General features: G+C 47.4%; 1 protein-coding gene across 1 annotated transcript in view; it reads right to left on the bottom strand.

Annotated features, from left to right (window-relative positions):
• The window catches only part of LOC144950134 (short stature homeobox protein 2-like), a 36,666-nt gene that overhangs the window by 14,063 nt on the left and 1,261 nt on the right, over positions 1–21,342 (bottom strand). The gene's annotated exons all lie outside the window — the stretch shown is intronic.

The raw sequence follows: 21,342 nt of genomic DNA, 5'->3' as shown, positions 1-21,342 counted from the left end.
ATCGAACTCGGGTCGCCGGGTTCGTAGCGCAGCGTAGCGCTAACCGCTGCGCCACCACTCCCCACACAGATAGAGATGCCCCGTATAGCAATAACATCACCACCGCGGTCACCGCGCGTGCCGTGTGTGCCGTGCCGGACCTAACAGAGGTGCCGCCCGCTCACAGGGACTTGCCTGCCGGAGTTGTGTGTGCCAGGCTACACGGGGGACCTTTGTCTTTGTCGTGTCCATGAGGAGCGGTGGCGCGGCGGTTAGCGCAGCTGCGCTACGAACCTGGCGTCCCAAGTTCGATTCCCGCTCACGGCCACCAACAGCGACGATTAATCTGAACCGGTGCCGGGCCTCCCCTAGGTCGACTCAGCCTCAAATGTACCTAGTGCGGTGTGTAGTGAACATTGCCACTGGGGAGACAAAGGCGGCCGGGCGTGGCACTTGCCCAAACAGTCTGTTGAAGCTACACGGGGATCTCTATCTTTGTATTTGTCTTAAAATAAAAAAAATATATATATATAATGGCTGACGTTTCGGACAATGGTCCCACCTCGGAGAATATGACATCACCACATTGTATATGCCATGAAGGTTAATTCCCTGAAACGTCGACTAGTATACATATGTAGTAGATATATTAAAATATTTCTCCGTCAGAAAGTTGAACAACTCACGAAATATCACGGCTCATACGCAGCCGCTTATAGTTACGACTTGCATTAGACCGGCAACTGTTCACTATTATTAATATAATCTATCGTTTTTATTCCTTATTTATTTGTATATGTTTACTTATAAAGTAATTACAATAATTAAAGAGCGGAATAATCGTCAACCGATGGATATTTTAGTTTCACCCTCACAACAGACAATGCAATTGTTGTGGGAAATTTTACTTTATGATTTATTGTGCCATCACGATGTCGCGAAATCGCGAAATATCACGATATCGCGATATCTCAACATATCGCGATATCGCGATGTAGCGGCTTCCGCAGGCACGAGGAATATCAGTGGAGGGGGGGGGGCAGAGGTGGTGGTTGCTGCCAGAGAAAAGTCTGACGCTGCTGATGAGACACTGAACGAGGAAGCCACTGCTTGCCGATGCACATCTGGGCCGTTCACCAGCATTGCGGTTCAAGAAAAGTCTGACGCTGCTGATGAGACACTGGATGTGGAAGCCGGCCCTTGGCTAGAAGCGTCTGGACATTCGTTTGCATTGGGTGCATGCAAATGATAAACACTGCTGATGAGACACTGGAAGTGGAAACCGGCACCTTGTCTATGAACACCTATGAAGGCCGGCACGGCACACGAGGGGGTGGGTGTCCAGCACCGCGCCGGCCGCCTTTGTCTCCCCAGTGGCGATGCTCTCGAGTTGTGTACACCCCGTAGCAGGGTGCGCACCACACATCCGATTTAGCACGGTTGGCTACGTACGGTGCGAAAGAAGTTCAACATACGTACTGCCCATAGACTAACACTGCCCATAGACACAACACTGCCCATAGACTCAACACTGCCAATAGACTAACAATGCCCATAGACTCAACACTGCCCATAGACTCAACACTACCCATAGACTCAACACTACCCATAGACTCAACACTGCCAATAGACTAACAATGCACATAGACTCAACACTGCCCATAGACTCAACACTACCCATAGACTAACACTGCCCATAGACTAACACTGCCCATAGACACAACACTGCCCATAGACTCAACACTACCCATAGACTCAACACTGCCCATAGACTCAACACTACCCATAGACTCAACACTGCCAATAGACTATCAATGCCCATAGACTCAACACTCCCATAGACTCAACACTACCCATAGACTCAACACTGCCAATAGACTATCAATGCCCATAGACTCAACACTGCCCATAGACTCAACACTGCCAATAGACTATCAATGCCCATAGACGCAACACTGCCCATAGACTCAACACTACCCATAGACGCAACACTGCCCATAGACTCAACACTACCCATAGACTCAACACTGCCCATAGACTCAACACTACCCATAGACTCAACACTGCCCATAGACTCAACACTGCCAATAGACTATCAATGCCCATAGACGCAACACTGCCCATAGACTCAACACTACCCATAGACGCAACACTGCCCATAGACTCAACACTACCCATAGACTCAACACTGCCAATAGACTATCAATGCCCATAGACGCAACACTGCCCATAGACTCAACACTACCCATAGACTCAACACTGCCAATAGACGCAACACTGCCCATAGACGCAACACTGCTCATAGACTCAACACTACCCATAGACTCAATACTGCACCATAGACTCAACACTGCCCATAGACGCAACACTGCCCATAGACTCAACACTACCCATAGACTAACACTACCCATAGACTAACACTGCCCATAGACTCAACACTGCCCATAGACTAACACTGCCCATAGACGCAACACTGCCCATAGACTCAACACTACCCATAGACTCAACACTGCCAATAGACGCAACACTGCCCATAGACGCAACACTGCCCATAGACTCAACACTACCCATAGACTCAATACTGCACCATAGACTCAACACTGCCCATAGACGCAACACTGCCCATAGACTCAACACTACCCATAGACTCAACACTGCCAATAGACTAACAATGCCCATAGACTCAACACTGCCCATAGACTCAACACTACCCATAGACTAACACTGCCCATAGACTAACACTGCCCATAGACAGAACACTGCCCATAGACTCAACACTACCCATAGACTAACACTGCTCATAGACTAACACTGCCCATAGAGTCTATGGACAGTGTTGAGTCTATGGGCAGTGTTAGTCTATGGCATAGACTAACACTGCCCATAGACTCAACACTGCCAAAAAAAGACTAACACTGCCCATAGACTAACACTGCCAATAGACTCAACACTGCCCATAGACTAACACTGCCCATAGACTAACACTGCACCATAGACTCAACACTGCCCATAGACTCAATACTGCACCATAGACTCAACACTGCACGATAGACTCAACACTGCACCATAGACTCAACACTACCCATAAACTCAACACTGCCCATAGACTCAACACTGCCCATAGACTCAACACTGCACCATAGACTCAACACTACCCATAAACTCAACACTGCCCATAGACTCAACACTGCCCATAGACTCAACACTGCCCATAGACTCAACACTGCCCATAGACTCAACACTACCCATAAACTCAACACTGCCCATAGACTCAACACTGCCCATAGACTCAACACTGCACCATAGACTCAACACTGCCCATAGACTCAACACTGCCCATAGACTCAACACTGCACCATAGACTCAACACTGCACGATAGACTCAACACTGCACGATAGACTCAACACTGCCCATAGACTCAACACTGCACCATAGACTCAACACTGCCCATAGACTAACACTGCCCATAGACTCAACACTACCCATAGACTCAACACTGCCCATAAACTAACACTGCTCATAGACTCAACACTGCCCATAGACTCAACACTGCACGATAGACTCAACACTGCCCATAGACTCAACACTGCCCATAGACTCAACACTGCACCATAGACTCAACACTGCCCATAGACTCAACACTGCCCATAGACTCAACACTGCACCATAGACTCAACACTACCCATAAACTCAACACTGCCCATAGACTCAACACTGCACCATAGACTCAACACTGCCCATAGACTAACACTGCCCATAGACTCAACACTACCCATAGACTCAACACTGCCCATGAACTAACACTGCTCATAGACTCAACACTGCCCATAGACTCAACACTGCACGATAGACTCAACACTGCACCATAGACTCAACACTACCCATAAACTCAACACTGCCCATAGACTCAACACTGCACTATAGACTCAACACTGCACGATAGACTCAACACTGCACCATAGACTCAACACTACCCATAAACTCAACACTGCCCATAGACTCAACACTGCCCATAGACTCAACACTGCACCATAGACTCAACACTACCCATAAACTCAACACTGCCCATAGACTCAACACTGCCCATAGACACAACACTGCCCATAGACTCAACACTGCCCATAGATTCAACACTAACCATAAACTCAACAGTGCCCATAGACTCAACACTGCCCATAGACTCAACACTGCACCATAGACTCAACACTAACCATAAACTCAACAGTGCCCATAGACTCAACACTGCCCATAGACTCAACACTGTACCATAGACTCAACACTGCCCATAGACTCAACACTGCACCATAGACTCAACACTGCAGGATAGACTCAACACTGCACGATAGACTCAACACTGCCCATAGACTCAACACTGCACCATAGACTCAACACTGCCCATAGAATAACACTGCCCATAGACTCAACACTACCCATAGACTCAACACTGCCCATAGACTCAACACTACCCATAAACTCAACACTGCCCATAGACTCAACACTGCCCATAGACTCAACACTGCACCATAGACTCAACACTGCCCACAGACTCAACACTGCCCATAGACTAACACTGCCCATAGACTAACACTGCCCATAGACTCAACACTGCCCATAGACTCAACACTGCCCATAGACTCAACACTGCACCATAGACTCAACACTACCCATAAACTCAACACTGCCCATAGACTCAACACTGCCCATAGACTCAACACTGCACCATAGACTCAACACTACCCATAAACTCAACACTGCCCATAGACTCAACACTGCCCATAGACTCAACACTGCCCATAAACTCAACACTGCCCATAGACTCAACACTGCCCATAGACTCAACACTGCACCATAGACTCAACACTGCCCATAGACTCAACACTGCCCATAGACTCAACACTGCACCATAGACTCAACACTGCACGATAGACTCAACACTGCACGATAGACTCAACACTGCCCATAGACTCAACACTGCACCATAGACTCAACACTGCCCATAGACTAACACTGCCCATAGACTCAACACTACCCATAGACTCAACACTGCCCATAAACTAACACTGCTCATAGACTCAACACTGCCCATAGACTCAACACTGCACGATAGACTCAACACTGCCCATAGACTCAACACTGCCCATAGACTCAACACTGCACCATAGACTCAACACTGCCCATAGACTCAACACTGCCCATAGACTCAACACTGCACCATAGACTCAACACTACCCATAAACTCAACACTGCCCATAGACTCAACACTGCACCATAGACTCAACACTGCCCATAGACTAACACTGCCCATAGACTCAACACTACCCATAGACTCAACACTGCCCATGAACTAACACTGCTCATAGACTCAACACTGCCCATAGACTCAACACTGCACGATAGACTCAACACTGCACCATAGACTCAACACTACCCATAAACTCAACACTGCCCATAGACTCAACACTGCACTATAGACTCAACACTGCACGATAGACTCAACACTGCACCATAGACTCAACACTACCCATAAACTCAACACTGCCCATAGACTCAACACTGCCCATAGACTCAACACTGCACCATAGACTCAACACTACCCATAAACTCAACACTGCCCATAGACTCAACACTGCCCATAGTCACAACACTGCCCATAGACTCAACACTGCCCATAGACTGAACACTAACCATAAACTCAACAGTGCCCATAGACTCAACACTGCCCATAGACTCAACACTGCACCATAGACTCAACACTAACCATAAACTCAACAGTGCCCATAGACTCAACACTGCCCATAGACTCAACACTGTACCATAGACTCAACACTGCCCATAGACTCAACACTGCACCATAGACTCAACACTGCAGGATAGACTCAACACTGCACGATAGACTCAACACTGCCCATAGACTCAACACTGCACCATAGACTCAACACTGCCCATAGAATAACACTGCCCATAGACTCAACACTACCCATAGACTCAACACTGCCCATAGACTCAACACTACCCATAAACTCAACACTGCCCATAGACTCAACACTGCCCATAGACTCAACACTGCACCATAGACTCAACACTGCCCACAGACTCAACACTGCCCATAGACTAACACTGCCCATAGACTAACACTGCCCATAGACTCAACACTGCCCATAGACTCAACACTGCCCATAGACTCAACACTGCACCATAGACTCAACACTGCCCATAGACTCAACACTGCACCATAGACTCAACACTGCACGATAGACTCAACACTGCACCATAGACTCAACACTACCCATAAACTCAACACTGCCCATAGACTCAACACTGCCCATAGACTCAACACTGCACCATAGACTCAACACTACCCATAAACTCAACACTGCCCATAGACTCAACACTGCCCATAGACTCAACACTGCCCATAGACTCAACACTGCCCATAGACTCAACACTACCCATAAACTCAACACTGCCCATAGACTCAACACTGCCCATAGACTCAACACTGCACCATAGACTCAACACTGCCCATAGACTCAACACTGCCCATAGACTCAACACTGCACCATAGACTCAACACTGCACGATAGACTCAACACTGCCCATAGACTCAACACTGCACCATAGACTCAACACTGCCCATAGACTAACACTGCCCATAGACTCAACACTACCCATAGACTCAACACTGCCCATGAACTAACACTGCTCATAGACTCAACACTGCCCATAGACTCAACACTGCACGATAGACTCAACACTGCACCATAGACTCAACACTACCCATAAACTCAACACTGCCCATAGACTCAACACTGCACTATAGACTCAACACTGCACGATAGACTCAACACTGCACCATAGACTCAACACTACCCATAAACTCAACACTGCCCATAGACTCAACACTGCCCATAGACTCAACACTGCACCATAGACTCAACACTACCCATAAACTCAACACTGCCCATAGACTCAACACTGCCCATAGACTCAACACTGCACCATAGACTCAACACTAACCATAAACTCAACAGTGCCCAAAGACTCAACACTGCCCATAGACTCAACACTGTACCATAGACTCAACACTGCACGATAGACTCAACACTGCACCATAGACTCAACACTAACCATAAACTCAACAGTGCCCAAAGACTCAACACTGCCCATAGACTCAACACTGTACCATAGACTCAACACTGCACGATAGACTCAACACTGCACCATAGACTCAACACTACCCATAAACTCAACACTGCCCATAGACTCAACACTGCCCATAGACTCAACACTGCACCATAGACTCAACACTACCCATAAACTCAACACTGCCCATAGACTCAACACTGCCCATAGACTCAACACTGCACCATAGACTCAACACTAACCATAAACTCAACAGTGCCCAAAGACTCAACACTGCCCATAGACTCAACACTGTACCATAGACTCAACACTGCCCATAGACTCAACACTGCACCATAGACTCAACACTGCAGGATAGACTCAACACTGCACGATAGACTCAACACTGCCCATAGACTCAACACTGCACCATAGACTCAACACTGCCCATAGAATAACACTGCCCATAGACTCAACACTACCCATAGACTCAACACTGCTCATAGACTCAACACTGCCCATAGACTCAACACTGCCCATAGACTCAACACTGCACGATAGACTCAGCACTGCACGATAGACTCAACACTGCACGATAGACTCAACACTTCCCATAGACTCAACACTGCACCATAGACTCAACACTGCCCATAGACTAACACTGCCCATAGACTCAACACTGCACCATAGACTCAACACTGCCCAGAGACTCAACACTGCCCATAGACTCAACACTGTACCATAGACTCAACACTGCCCATAGACTCAACACTGCCCATAGACTCAACACTGCACCATAGACTCAACACTGCCCAGAGACTGAACACTGCCCATAGACTCAACACTGCACCATAGACTCAACACTGCACCATAGACTCAACACTGCAACATAGACTCAACACTGCCCATAGACTCAACACTGCACCATAGACTCAACACTGCCCATAGACTCAACACTGCCCATAGACTCAATAACGCCCATAGACTCAACACTGCCCATAGACTAAACACTACCCATAGAATCAACACTGCCCATAGACTCAACACTACCCATAGACTCAACACTGCCCATATACTCAACACTGCCCATATACTAACACTGCCCATAGACTCAACACTACCCATAGACTCAACACCGCCCATAGACTCAACACTGCCCATAGACTCAACACTGCCCATAGACTCAACACTGCCCGTCGACTAACACTACCCATAGACTTAACACTACCCATAGACTAACACTACCCACAGACTCAACACTGCTCACAGACTCAACACTGCACCTCCGATTAGCACGGGTGGCTCTATACGGTGCGAAAGAAGTTCACCGTACGCGCATTTAAGGCTGAGTGGACCTAGGTGGAGGGAAGCGCCAGTTGAGAAGTCCACAACTGATGGTCGGAGTTGTGAGCGGAAATTTACGAACACGTTGACGTATTTTATTTTTTGATCGTATGTCAATATTACAATTTGATACAATCATATTACACACACGACAACTCTAAACATATTTACACTTGCATATATTATTGTGTAAGCACGTGCGCGCGCGCGTGTATACGTAGTGGGGAGTGGTGGTGCAGCGGTTAGCGCGCCGCTCACCAGGGGCGGTTGTCTGAACCGGTACTGGGCCTCCCCTAGGTCGGCTCAGCCTCAAACGAGTAGCTGGCGTGGTGCAGGCCACCCGCCAGCCAGCTGGTGGTGCTACTACTCGCTAACAGCACTTTGCCCCATGAAGCATCTATAACCTACACACACAACACGCACAATACGCCCCGACCCGGCCGCCTTTGTCTCCCCTCGTGCGGATGTTGACCAAGGCACTGGTTTAGGGCTGAGAGTCAACCTATGGGGGATGTTCCATCACGGGGGTTGGTGGCCGTGAGCGGGAATCGAACTCGGGTGGCATGGGTTTGGTAGCGCAGCGCGCTAACCGCTGCCCCACCGCTCACTCCCCCGTGTAGCCTTCATAGACTGTTGGGGCAAGTGTTGCTTAGACAAAGACAAAGATCCCCCGTGTAGCCTTGACGGACTGTTGGGGCAAGTGTTGCTTAGACAAAGACAAAGATCCCCCGTGTAGCCTTGACGGACTGTTGGGGCAAGTGCTGCTTCTACAAAAAACAAAGATCCCCCGTGTAGCCTTGACGGACTGTTGGGGCAAGTGTTGCTAATACAAAGACAAAGATCCCCCGTGTAGCCTTGACGGACTATTGGGGCAAGTGTTGCTTATACAAAGACAAAGATCCCCCGTGTAGCCTTGACGGACTGTTGGGGCAAGTGCTGCTTCTACAAAAAACAAAGATCCCCCGTGTAGCCTTGACGGACTGTTGGGGCAAGTGTTGCTTAGACAAAGACAAAGATCCCCCGTGTAGCCTTCACAGACTGTTGGGACAAGTGTTGCTTAGACAAAGACAAAGATCCCCCGTGTAGCCTTGACGGACTGTTGGGGCAAGTGTTTCTTAGACAAAGACAAAGATCCCCCGTGTAGCCTTTACAGACTGTTGGGGCAAGTGTTTCTTAGACAAAGACAAAGATCCCCCGTGTAGCCTTGACGGACTGTTGGGGCAAGTGTTTCTTAGACAAAGACAAAGATCCCCCGTATAGCCTTTACAGACTGTTGGGGCAAGTGTTTCTTAGACAAAGACAAAGATCCCCCGTGTAGCCTTGACGGACTGTTGGGGCAAGTGTTGCCTAGACAAAGACAAAGATCCCCCGTGTAGCCTTGGCGGACTGTTGGGGCAAGTTTTGCTTAGACAAAGACAAAGATCCCCCGTGTAGCCTTGACAGACTGTTGGGGAAAGTGTTGCTTCTACAAAGACAAAGATCCCCCGTGTAGCCTTGACGGACTGTTGGGGCAAGTGTTGCTTCTACAAAGACAAAGATCCCCCGTGTAGCCTTGACGGACTGTTGGGGCAAGTGTTGCTTCTACAAAGACAAAAATCCCCCGTGTAGCCTTGACGGACTGTTGGGGCAAGTGTTGCTTCTACAAAGACAAAGATCCCCCGTGTAGCCTTGACAGACTGTTAGGGCAAGTGTTACTTCTACAAAGACAAAGATCCCCCGTGTAGCCTTGACGGACTGTCGGGGCAAGTGTTGCTTCTACAAAGACAAAGATCCCCCGTGTAGCCTTGAGGGACTGTTGGGGAAAGTGTTACTTCTACAAAGACAAAGATCCCCCGTGTAGCCTTCACAGACTGTTGGGGCAAGTCTGGCTTAGACAAAGACAAAGATCCCCCGTGTAGCCTTGACGGACTGATGGGGCAAGTGTTGCTTCTACAAAGACAAAGATCCCCCGTGTAGCCTTGACGGACTGATGGGGCAAGTGTTGCTTCTACAAAGACAAAGATCCCCCGTGTAGCCTTGAGGGACTGATGGGGCAAGTGTTGCTTAGACAAAGACAAAGATCCCCCGTGTAGCCTTGACGGACTGTTGGGGCAAGTGTTGCTTCTACAAAGACAAAGATCCCCCGTGTAGCCTTGACGGACTGATGGGGCAAGTGTTGCTTAGACAAAGACAAAGATCCCGCATGTAGCCTTCGCAGACTGTTGGGGCAAGTGTTGCCTATACAAAGACAAAGATTCCTCGTGTAGCCTTGGCGGACTGTTGGGGCAAGTGTTGCTTCTATAAAGACAAAGATCCCCCGTGTAGCCTTCACAGACTGTTGGGGCAAGTGCTGTTAGCGAGCACCTATGAAGGCCGGCACGGCACACGCAGGGGTGGGTGGCCAGCACCACGCCCGGCCGCCTTTGTCTCCCCAGTGGCGATGTTTACTACGCACCGCACCAGATACTCATTTTAGGCCGAGTCGACTTAGGGGAGGCCCAGGACCGGTTCAGACAATCGTCACTGGTTGGTGTTGGCCGTGAGCGGGAATCGAACTCGGGTCCCGCCGGGTTCGTAGCGCAGCGTAGCACTAACCGCTGCGCCACCGCTCCCCATACATCCGCGCGCACCGATACACGCTCTGTGTAATACATGAACGCAGTTACATACATACATCTATGTATATGCTCACACACGCACATAGGGAGCGGTGGGGCATCGGTTAGCACGCTGCGTTGTGAATCCGGCCACGGCTAACGTCAGCGACCAGGCGCTCAACCCCCGATGATCCTTGGGGGGTGAAGTTTGGACCGCCGCTCAACCCTCGCTACCCACGATCAGCTCGGCGAGGCGAGGTCTGGCTTCGTCTAGCGGCAGACTGACAGAGACTGCAAAGTTCCTATTCGCATTACACTGGTCAGCTGAAATTAAACACTGGGAACCACAACCATGGCAGTGGCAACAGAAGATCGACAAGGAGGCAACTGGCCGTATGCCTGTGTACGCTATAATGGGAGAATCATCATCATTGGACCTCCTTTGCCAGTACCAAAATTAGAGATTAGGGGTTTTTCCCCTTTTTTATCTGGCAACAAAACTGAAACCTTTTCACGAGGAATCACGTCTGCATTAACCACAATACTTGTGGTCAAAATGCAAATAAAAAAACACACTGATAACACTGGTCAACACACTTTGTCTGGCATAAGGTATTCCAACGGTTTTAAGGTAATTTTGGGGTGCCGATTCCAAATCTGGCATCGGTTTTTGTCTATCACATCAGGTTTTTTCAGATATCAAATATTGCATTTTCAATAAAAACTGCAGAAGAAAAATATTAAATCAATGTGGATATCTACATAAAAACATATTGTAAACACACTATCCTAAAAATACAGCACCATATTTGAACACTAAAGCAGTCACTGACTCGCAACAACTTGCAATCACAAGTGACAGAGTTAATTTCGGGTAAAATCAATGAAAATGGGGTATGCCGATAGCATAAAAATGAGATGTGATAGAGCAAATCTGAGATCAGATTTGGAATCAGCACCCTGAAATTAGTATAAAACAGCTGCAAAAGTCCAGGCCAGAAATGTTTTTTTTTTTACCAGTGTAATTCTTATTGTTAGACTGTGCAACAAAAAGCTAAAAGAAAATGTCCCTGAGTATGAAGTGTTATTTCCTAATTGCTTATGCCTCAAAAGTACAGAACACGGCTATCGTTCCCCAGGACGGTGATATTTTGGTGATATTTTGCAATGTGCCTATTTGTCAATGAGGAAACGCGGCGTGCATTTGCGGTATTGCTTCACGTAAAGTCCTGGTCACAAAAGCAAAGTTCGTGGGCAACGAGATCCGTTTTGTGTACTTTTGAGGCATAAGCAATTAGGAAATAACACTTCGTACCCAGGAACAAAAGTCGTGTTACATCGTGTTGTTCTTACGTACAGCACTTGCCCCAACAGTCTGTAGAGCTACACGGGGGACCTTTGCGTGCGTGCGTGTTTGATGTTGCAACAGCACTGGGGGAGACAAAGGCGGCCGAGCGTAGTGCTGGCCACACCAAAGACAAAGATGCCCCCTATAGCCTTGAGCGTGTTGGTAGGGAAAGTGCTCGTAGACATGTACACACACAGACATGTACACACACAGACATACATGTACATAGACATGTACACACATAGACATGTACACGCATATACATACATGAACATGTATACACACGGATGTGGAAACACATAGACATGTACACGCATAGACATGTACACACACAGACATGTACACACATAGGCATGTACACACATATACATGTACACACATAGACACAGACACATAGACATGTACACACATAGACATGTACACACATAGGCACAGACACATAGACATGTACACACAGACATGTACACACATAGGCATGTACAAAAAAACAAAGACAAAGATCCCCCGTGTAGCCTCAACAGACTGTTGGGGCAAGTGCTGTTAGCGAGTAGCACCTACGAAGGCCGGCACGGCACACGAGAGGGTGGGTGGCCAGCACCACGCCCGGCCGCCTTTGTTTCCCCTAACAGGTACTCATTTGAGGCTGAATCGACCTAGGGGAGACCCAGGACCGGTTCAGATAATCGTCACCATTGTTGGTGGCTGTGAGCGGGAATCGAACTTGCAGACACAGCGCGCTAACCACTGCGCCACCGCTCCCCCCCACACATAGCCACAGCGCGCTAACCACTGCACCACTGCTCCCCCCACACACACAGACACAGTGCGCTAACCACTGCGCCACCGCTCCCCGCACACACACACACAGCGTGCTAACCACTGCGCCACCGCTCCCCGCACACACACAGTGCGCTAACCACTGCACCACCGCTCCCCGCTCACTCACACAGCGTGCTAACCACTGCACCACCGCTCCCCCCCCACAGACACATAGCGCGCTAACCACTGTACCACCGCTCCCCGCTCACACACACAGTGCGCTAACCACTGCACCACCGTTCCCCGCACACTCACACAGTGCGCTAACCACTGCACCACCGTTCCCCAGACACACACAGACACAGTGCGCTAACCACTGCACCACCGCGCCCCCACACAGTCACACAGTGCGCTAACCACTGCACCACCACTCCCCACTCACACACACACAGTGTGCTAACCACTGCACCACAGCTCCCCGCACACACACAGTGCGCTAACCACTGCACCACCGCTCCCCGCATACACACACAGACACAGTGCGCTAACCACTGCACCACCGTTCCCCAGACACACACAGACACAGTGCGCTAACCACTGCACCACCACTCCCCACTCACACACACAGTGCGCTAACCACTGCGCCACCGCTCCCCACTCACACACACAGTGCGCTTACCACTGCACCACCGCTCCCTGCTCACACACACAGACACAGTGCGCTAACCACTGCACCACCCCTCCCCCCACGCACAGCGCCCTAACGACTGCGCCACTGCTCCCCGCTCACACACAGTGCGCTAACCACTGCACCACCTCTCTCCACACACTCACACAGCGTGCTAACCACTGCGCCACCGCTCCCCACTCGCACACACACAGACACAGCGCGCTAACCACTGCACCACCGCTCCCCGCTCACACACACAGACACAGTACGCTAACCACTGCGCCACCGCTCACACACACAGTGGGCTTACCACTGCACCACCGCTCCCTGCTCACACACACAGTGCGCTTACCATTGCACCACCGCTCCCTGCTCACACACACATACACAGTGCGCTAACCACTGCACCACCCCTCCCCCCACGCACAGCGCGCTAACCACTGCACCACCGCTCCCCGCTCACACACAGTGCGCTAACCACTGCGCCACCGTTCCCCACACACACACAGTGCGCTAACCACTGCACCACCGCTCCCCACTCACACACAGTGCGCTAACCACTGCACCACCGCTCCCCACACTCACACAGTGCGCTGACCACTGCACCACCGCTTCCCGCTAACACACAGACACAGTGCGCTAACCATTGCACCACCGCTCCCCCCACACACTCACACAGCGCTATAACCACTGCACCACCGCTCCCCGCACACACTCACACACTCGTACAGCGCGCTAACTACTGCACCACCGCTCCTCACTCACACACACAGTGCGCTAACCACTGCACCACCGCTCCCCGCTCACACTCACAGACACAAATCCTTCAACGTACAGCCCCGATCAGCCCGTGGGGGCGAGTGCTCTCAGCAGCAGCAGCAGCCAACGAAGGCTGCCGGCACCGTGGCAGCCGTGGGGGTTGGGGGGTGGCCAGGCAGCACCACGCCCGGCCGCCTTTGTCTCTCCCCCCGAGTCGAGCCTCAGAGGAGTGGGGGGGAGGCTCCAAGCTGGTGTATTGATCGCTAGCGATCACGTTAAGTGAGGACGTGTTGAACAGCATGGTGGAGTTCATAACACTGTCTTCTTGGTTCTTTCGGTAAAGTCACGTAGAAGGGAAATAATAAAAATTGAACATAATAAAATTATTGTAATTTTTATTATTTTATTATTTCCCTTCTACGTGACTTTACCGAAAGAACCAAGAAGATGAATCCCTGCAGTCACGAAAGCTTTAAATCAAAAAAATTAATAACACTGGTCAACAAAAAAAACAAAAATAAATTCTGGCCTGGACTTTTGCAGCTGTTGTAGACTAATTTCAGGGTGCTGATTCCAAATCTGATCTCAGATTTGCTCTATCACATCTCATTTTTATGCTATCGGTATACCCCATTTGCATTGATTTTACCCGAAATGAACTCTGTCACTTATGATTGCAAGTTGTTGCGAGTCAGTGACTGCTTCAGTGTTAAAATATGGTGCTATATTTTTAGGATGGTGTGTTAATAATATCATTTTATGTAGATATCCACAATTATTTAATATTTTTCTTCTGCAGTTTTTATTGAAAATGAAATATTTGATATCTCAAAAACCTGATGTGATAGACAAAAACTGATGCCAGATGTGGAATCAGCACCTTAAAACCGTTGGAATACCTTATGCCAGAAAAAGTGTGTTGACCAGTGTATAATTAACGTTTTTGGGTTCTAAATTTGAAGCTTTCGTGACTGCAATGATTCATATTCTCAGGTTTTTCCGGTAAAGTCACGTAGGTAAAACATTAAAAGTAATGAAAGTAAAATAAAACAAAACAAAAATAAAAATAAAATTCACGACGTTTCGGAGGCAACACAAGTCTCCGTCATCAGGTGGGACCGTCACAGCCAGATTAGCTGCATCAAGTGAAGCAATCCTCCCCCCCTTCAACTTGCTTATAAGGGATTACATTTTGAATCATTGCTTCACTTGATGCAGCTAATCTGGCTGTGACGGTCCCACCTGATGACGGAGACTTGTGTTGCCTCCGAAACGTCGTGAATTTTATTTTTATTTTTGTTTTGTTTTATTTTACTTTCATTACTTTTAATGTTTTACCTACGTGACTTTACCGGAAAAACCTGAGAATATGAAACATTTGTGGGTTCGAGCGCGTTATTTAACAAATGTGTCGTAACCCTCCACCACCCGACACGGCCAATCAGCAAAAAAAAAGTGTCACGTTGACAAAAGACAAAATAGTTCACTACTTTAGCCTCACACCGGCGTGCTGAAGAGTGAATCCACAACATTTACTGTTTTTTTTTAATAGTAGTCCGACGTTTCGCTGCTAATTGCATCCAGCATCATCGGGCGATTCTGGCGAATTCTGGCCAATTGCCGGGTGTTGCTGGAGGTAATGACCAGCGAAACGTCGGACTAAAAAAACTGTAAAGTTTGTGGATTCACTCTTCAACACACCGGTGTGAGGCTAAATTAGTGAACGATTTTGTCTTTTGTCAACGTGACACTTTTTTTTTGCTGATTGGCCGTGTCGGGTGGTGGAGGCTTACGACACATTTTTAAATAACGCGCATCTAACCCAAAAAAAAACGTTCATCACGAATAATATTGGTCGCGATAAGCCTCCGTGTTAAACTGAACATGGTAGAGTTCTTGACTTAAAGCTTTCGTGAATGCAGGAACACGTGTTACTTACACACGCGTCTTTCGCTGAAGCGACGGAGATAGAAAACTAATAAAAAATCACGACGACATTTCGATCGCAGCACAAGGGATCGTCTTCAGGTGAGGGAGGAGGCCATCGCTTGGGTCGGGATCGAAACGTCGTGGTGTTTTTTTTTAAATTATTTTTCTTCTTCCATATAAGTGGCTTCACCGAAAGACGCAGAGAATCAACACGGTAGAGGTTGTTTTGGGGGTTAGATCGCGAAAATATATAAATGTGTCGTTTAAACCCGCCACCACCCGACACGGCCAACTAGTAAGGGTAGTGTATAGTGTAGTGTATAGTGTAGTGTATAGTAGTGTAGTGTGTAGTGTATAGTATTGTATATTAGTGTAGTGTATAGTAGTGTATAGTGTAGTGTATAGTAGTGTAGTGTATAGTAGTGTAGTGTATAGTAGTGTATATTAGTGTAGTGTATAGTAGTGTATAGTGTAGTGTATAGTAGTGTAGTGTATAGTAGTGTAGTGTATAGTGTAGTGTATATTAGTGTAGTGTATAGTAGTGTCGTGTATAGTGTAGTGTATAGTAGTGTATAGTGTAGTGTATAGTGTAGTGTATAGTAGTGTAGTGTATAGTAGTGTAGTGTATAGTAGTGTAGTGTATAGTGTAGTGTATAGTGTAGTGTATATTAGTGTAGTGAATAGTAGTGTCGTGTATAGTGTAGTGTATAGTAGTGTAGTGTATAGTAGTGTATAGTGTAGTGTATAGTAGTGTAGTGTATAGTGTATAGCGTAGTATATAGTAGTGTAGTGTGTAGTGTAGTGTATAGTAGTGTAGTGCGTAGTGTATAGTATTGTATAGTAGTGTATAGTGTAATGTATAGTAGTGTAGTGTATAGTAGTGTAGTGTATAGTAGTGTATATTAGTGTAGTGTATAGTAGTGTATAGTGTAGTGTATAGTAGTGTAGTGTATAGTAGTGTAGTGTATGGTGTAGTGTATATTAGTGTAGTGTATAGTAGTGTCGTGTATAGTGTAGTGTATAGTAGTGTAGTGTATATTAGTGTAATGTATAGTAGTGTAGTGGTATAGTAGTGTATAGTGTAGTGTATAGTAGTGTATAGTGTAGTGTATAGTGTAGTGTATAGTAGTGTAGTGTATAGTAGTGTAGTGTATAGTAGTGTAGTGTATAGTGTAGTGTATATTAGTGTAGTGAATAGTAGTGTCGTGTATAGTGTAGTGTATAGTAGTGTAGTGTATAGTAGTGTATAGTGTAGTGTATAGTAGTGTAGTGTATAGTGTATAGCGTAGTATATAGTAGTGTAGTGTGTAGTGTAGTGTATAGTAGTGTAGTATAGTAGTGTAGTGTATAGTGTAGTGTATAGTAGTGTAGTGTATAGTAGTGTATAGTGTAGTCTATTGTAGAGTGTATAGCAGTGTATAGTGTAGTGTATAGTACTGTATAGTGTAGTGTATAGTAGTGTATAGTGTCGTGTATAATAGTCTAGTGGTATAGTAGTGTAGTGTATAGTGTAGTGTTGTATAGTAGTGTATAGTGTAGTAGTGTAGTGTATAATAGTGTTGTGTATAGTAGTGTAGTGTATAGTAGTGTAGTGTATAGTAGTGTATAGTGGAGTGTATATTAGTGTAGTGTATAGTAGTGTAGTTTATAGTAGTGTAGTGTATAGTAGTGTAGTGTATAGCAGTGTATAGTGTAGTGTATATTAGTGTAGTGTATAGTAGTGTAGTATATAATGTATAGTAGTGTAATGTATAGTAGTGTAGTGTATAGTAGCGTAGTGTATAGTAGTGTAGTGTATAGTAGTGTCGTGTATAGTAGTGTAGTGTATAGTAGTGTTTAGTGTAGTGTATAGTAGTGTAGTGTATAGTGTAGCGTATAATAGTGTAGTGTAAAGTAGTGTATAGTGTAGCGTAGTGTATAGTAGTGTATTATGTAGTGTATAATAGTGTAGTGTATAGTGTAGTGTATGGTAGTATATAGTGTAGTGTATAGTGTAGTGTACTAGTACAGCACCGGTGTGTTGGAGAGCCAAGCCACAACATTTACAATGTGAGTACGACGTTTCGCCAGTAATTACAACCAGCTTCATCAGGCGACAGCCAGATTAGTGGAGAAGTCATCACCTGTTTCGTTCCTCATCTAGAGGCGTAGATGTGGTGACCACGCTTCTGCGCTCTTGCGCAAAGTGTGTTGAACAACACGATGTAACACGACTTTTGTTCCTGGGTAGTAAGCATTATTTCCTAATTGCTTATGCCTCAAAAGTGTGTGTACATGTCTGTGTGTGTACATGTCTGTGTGTGTACATGTCTATGTACATGTATGTATGTGTGTACATATTTATGTACATGTATGTCTGTGTGTGTACATGTCTGTGTACATGTATGCCTGTGTGTGTACATGTCTGTGTGTACATGTCTGTGTGTGTACATGTCTATGTACATGTATGTCTGTGTGTACATGTCTGTATACATGTATGCCTGTGTGTGTACATGTCTGTGTGTACATGTCTGTGCGTGTACATGTCTATGTACATGTATGTCTGTGTGTGTACATGTCTGTGCACATGTATGCCTGTGTGTGTACATGTCTGTGTGTACATGTCTGTGTGTGTACATGTCTATGTGTGTACATGTCTATGTGTGCACATGTCTACGTGTGTACATGTCTATGTGTGTACATGTCTGTGCGTGTACATGTCTATGTACATGTATGTCTGTGTGTGTACATGTCTGTGTACATGTATGTCTGTGTGTGTACATGTCTGTGTGTGTACATGTCTATGTGTGTACATCTCTATGTGTGTACATGTCTATGTACATGTATGTCTGTGTGTGTACATGTCTATGTGTGTACATGTCTATGTGTCTGTGTCTATGTGTGTACATGTCTATGCGTGTACATGTCTATGTGTGTACATGTCTATGTACATGTATGTCTGTGTGTGTACATGTCTATGTACATGTATGTCTGTGTGTGTACATGTCTGTGTGTACATGTCTATGTACATGTATGTCTGTGTGTACATGTCTATGTGTGTACATGTCTATGTACATGTCTATGTACATGTATGTCTGTGTGTACATGTCTATGTGTGTACATGTCTATGTACATGTCTATGTACATGTATGTCTGTGTGTGTACATGTCTGTGTGTGTACATGTCTATGTGTGTCTACGAGCACTTTCCCTACCAACACGCTCAAGACTATAGGGGGCATCTTTGTCTTTGGTGTGGCCAGCACTACGCTCGGCCGCCTTTGTCTCCCCAGTGCTGTTGCAACATCAAACACGCACGCACGCAAAGGTCCCCCGTGTAGCTCTACAGACTGTTGGGGCAAGTGCTGTACGTAAGAACATCTCGATGTAACACGACTTTTGTTCCTTATGCCTCAAAAGTATATAATCGGCTATCGTTCCCCACAAACTTTGCTTTTGTGAATGGAGGGGGGAGGGCGAGTGAATTGGTGGAGTTTGCGGAGTCAAAGGGGTCCCCGCGGGGTACAGCGAATCGGGGCGACTGGCCCGGGCCCCGCACTTTGGGGAGGTCATGGCCTCGGCTGCTCGAAGGCGACGTTGCGTGTCTCTCTGTCTCGCATCGTCATCACCACGGTGGCTAGGAGATGTGAACTACCTCGCCTGGTGTGCAGGAGGTCGTGGGTTAGATCCCGACCCTGACGACGCCTGCTGCTGCTGTGTATTTGGAGTTTGCGTGACTCACTCTCATCATCATCACAGTGGCTAGGAGATGTGAACTACCTCGCCTGGTGTGCAGGAGGTCGTGGGTTAGATCCCGACCCTGACGACGCCTGCTGCTGCTGTGTATTTGGAGTGTGCGTGACTCACTCTCATCATCATCACAGTGGCTAGGAGATGTGAACTACCTCGCCTGGTGTGCAGGAGGTCGTGGGTTAGATCCCGACCCTGACGACGCCTGCTGCTGTGTATTTGGAGTGTGCGTGACTCACTCTCATCATCATCACGGTGGCTAGGAGATGTTAACTACCTCGCCTGGTGTGCAGGAGGTCGTGGGTTAGATCCCGACCCTGACGACGCCTGCTGCTGCTGTGTATTTGGAGTCTGCGTGTCTCTCTCCACGTGGTCGCGGGGATTTGTCTCCGGATCCTCCGGTTTCTTTCCCCTCTACATCTCAGAATCAACGTCGCCACGGCGCTCAGAGTGGTGATGATGATGGTGGTGGTGGTGATGGTGGTGGTGGTGATCATGGTGGTGATGATGATGGTGATGATTATGGTGGTGATGATGATGGTGACGATGGTGGTGGTGATGATGATGATGATGTTGATTGTGGTCGTGATGATGATGATGATGATAGTGATCATGGTGGTGATAGTGGTGGTGGTGATGATGGTTTTGATGGTGGTGATGTTGATGGTAATGATGGTGGTGATGATGGTGGTGGTGATGATGGTGATGATGGTGGTGGTGATGATGGTGGTGGTGATGATGGTGATAATGATGGTGATGATGATGGTGATGATGGTGGTGATGATGATGGTGATGATGATGATGGTGATGATGATGGTGATGATGGCGACGATGATATCAGCCGCCACTTCGTTGACCTATCATTCGCGATAGCCAAAGTCGGGTCTAAAAAACTGCAACAACCCCAATCAACTTCAGCAGGGGCCTTACAAGCTGGCGCATTGAGAGGTTCCCTTCAAACTCACGGCGAACTTCTTGCGCGCCGTACCCAGCCGATGGAGCACGCACCACCACCATCAAAAACAAAGACAAAGATCCCCCGTGTAGCCTCAACAGACTGTTGGGGCAAGTGCATGCACCACCACCACCATAAAAAAACAAAGATCCCCCGTGTAGCCTCAACGGAC

This window comes from Lampetra fluviatilis, chromosome 56 (genome assembly GCF_964198595.1).
Source record: "Lampetra fluviatilis chromosome 56, kcLamFluv1.1, whole genome shotgun sequence".
Lineage (NCBI taxonomy): Eukaryota > Metazoa > Chordata > Hyperoartia > Petromyzontiformes > Petromyzontidae > Lampetra > Lampetra fluviatilis.
This window is presented reverse-complemented; position numbering and strand designations above follow the sequence as displayed.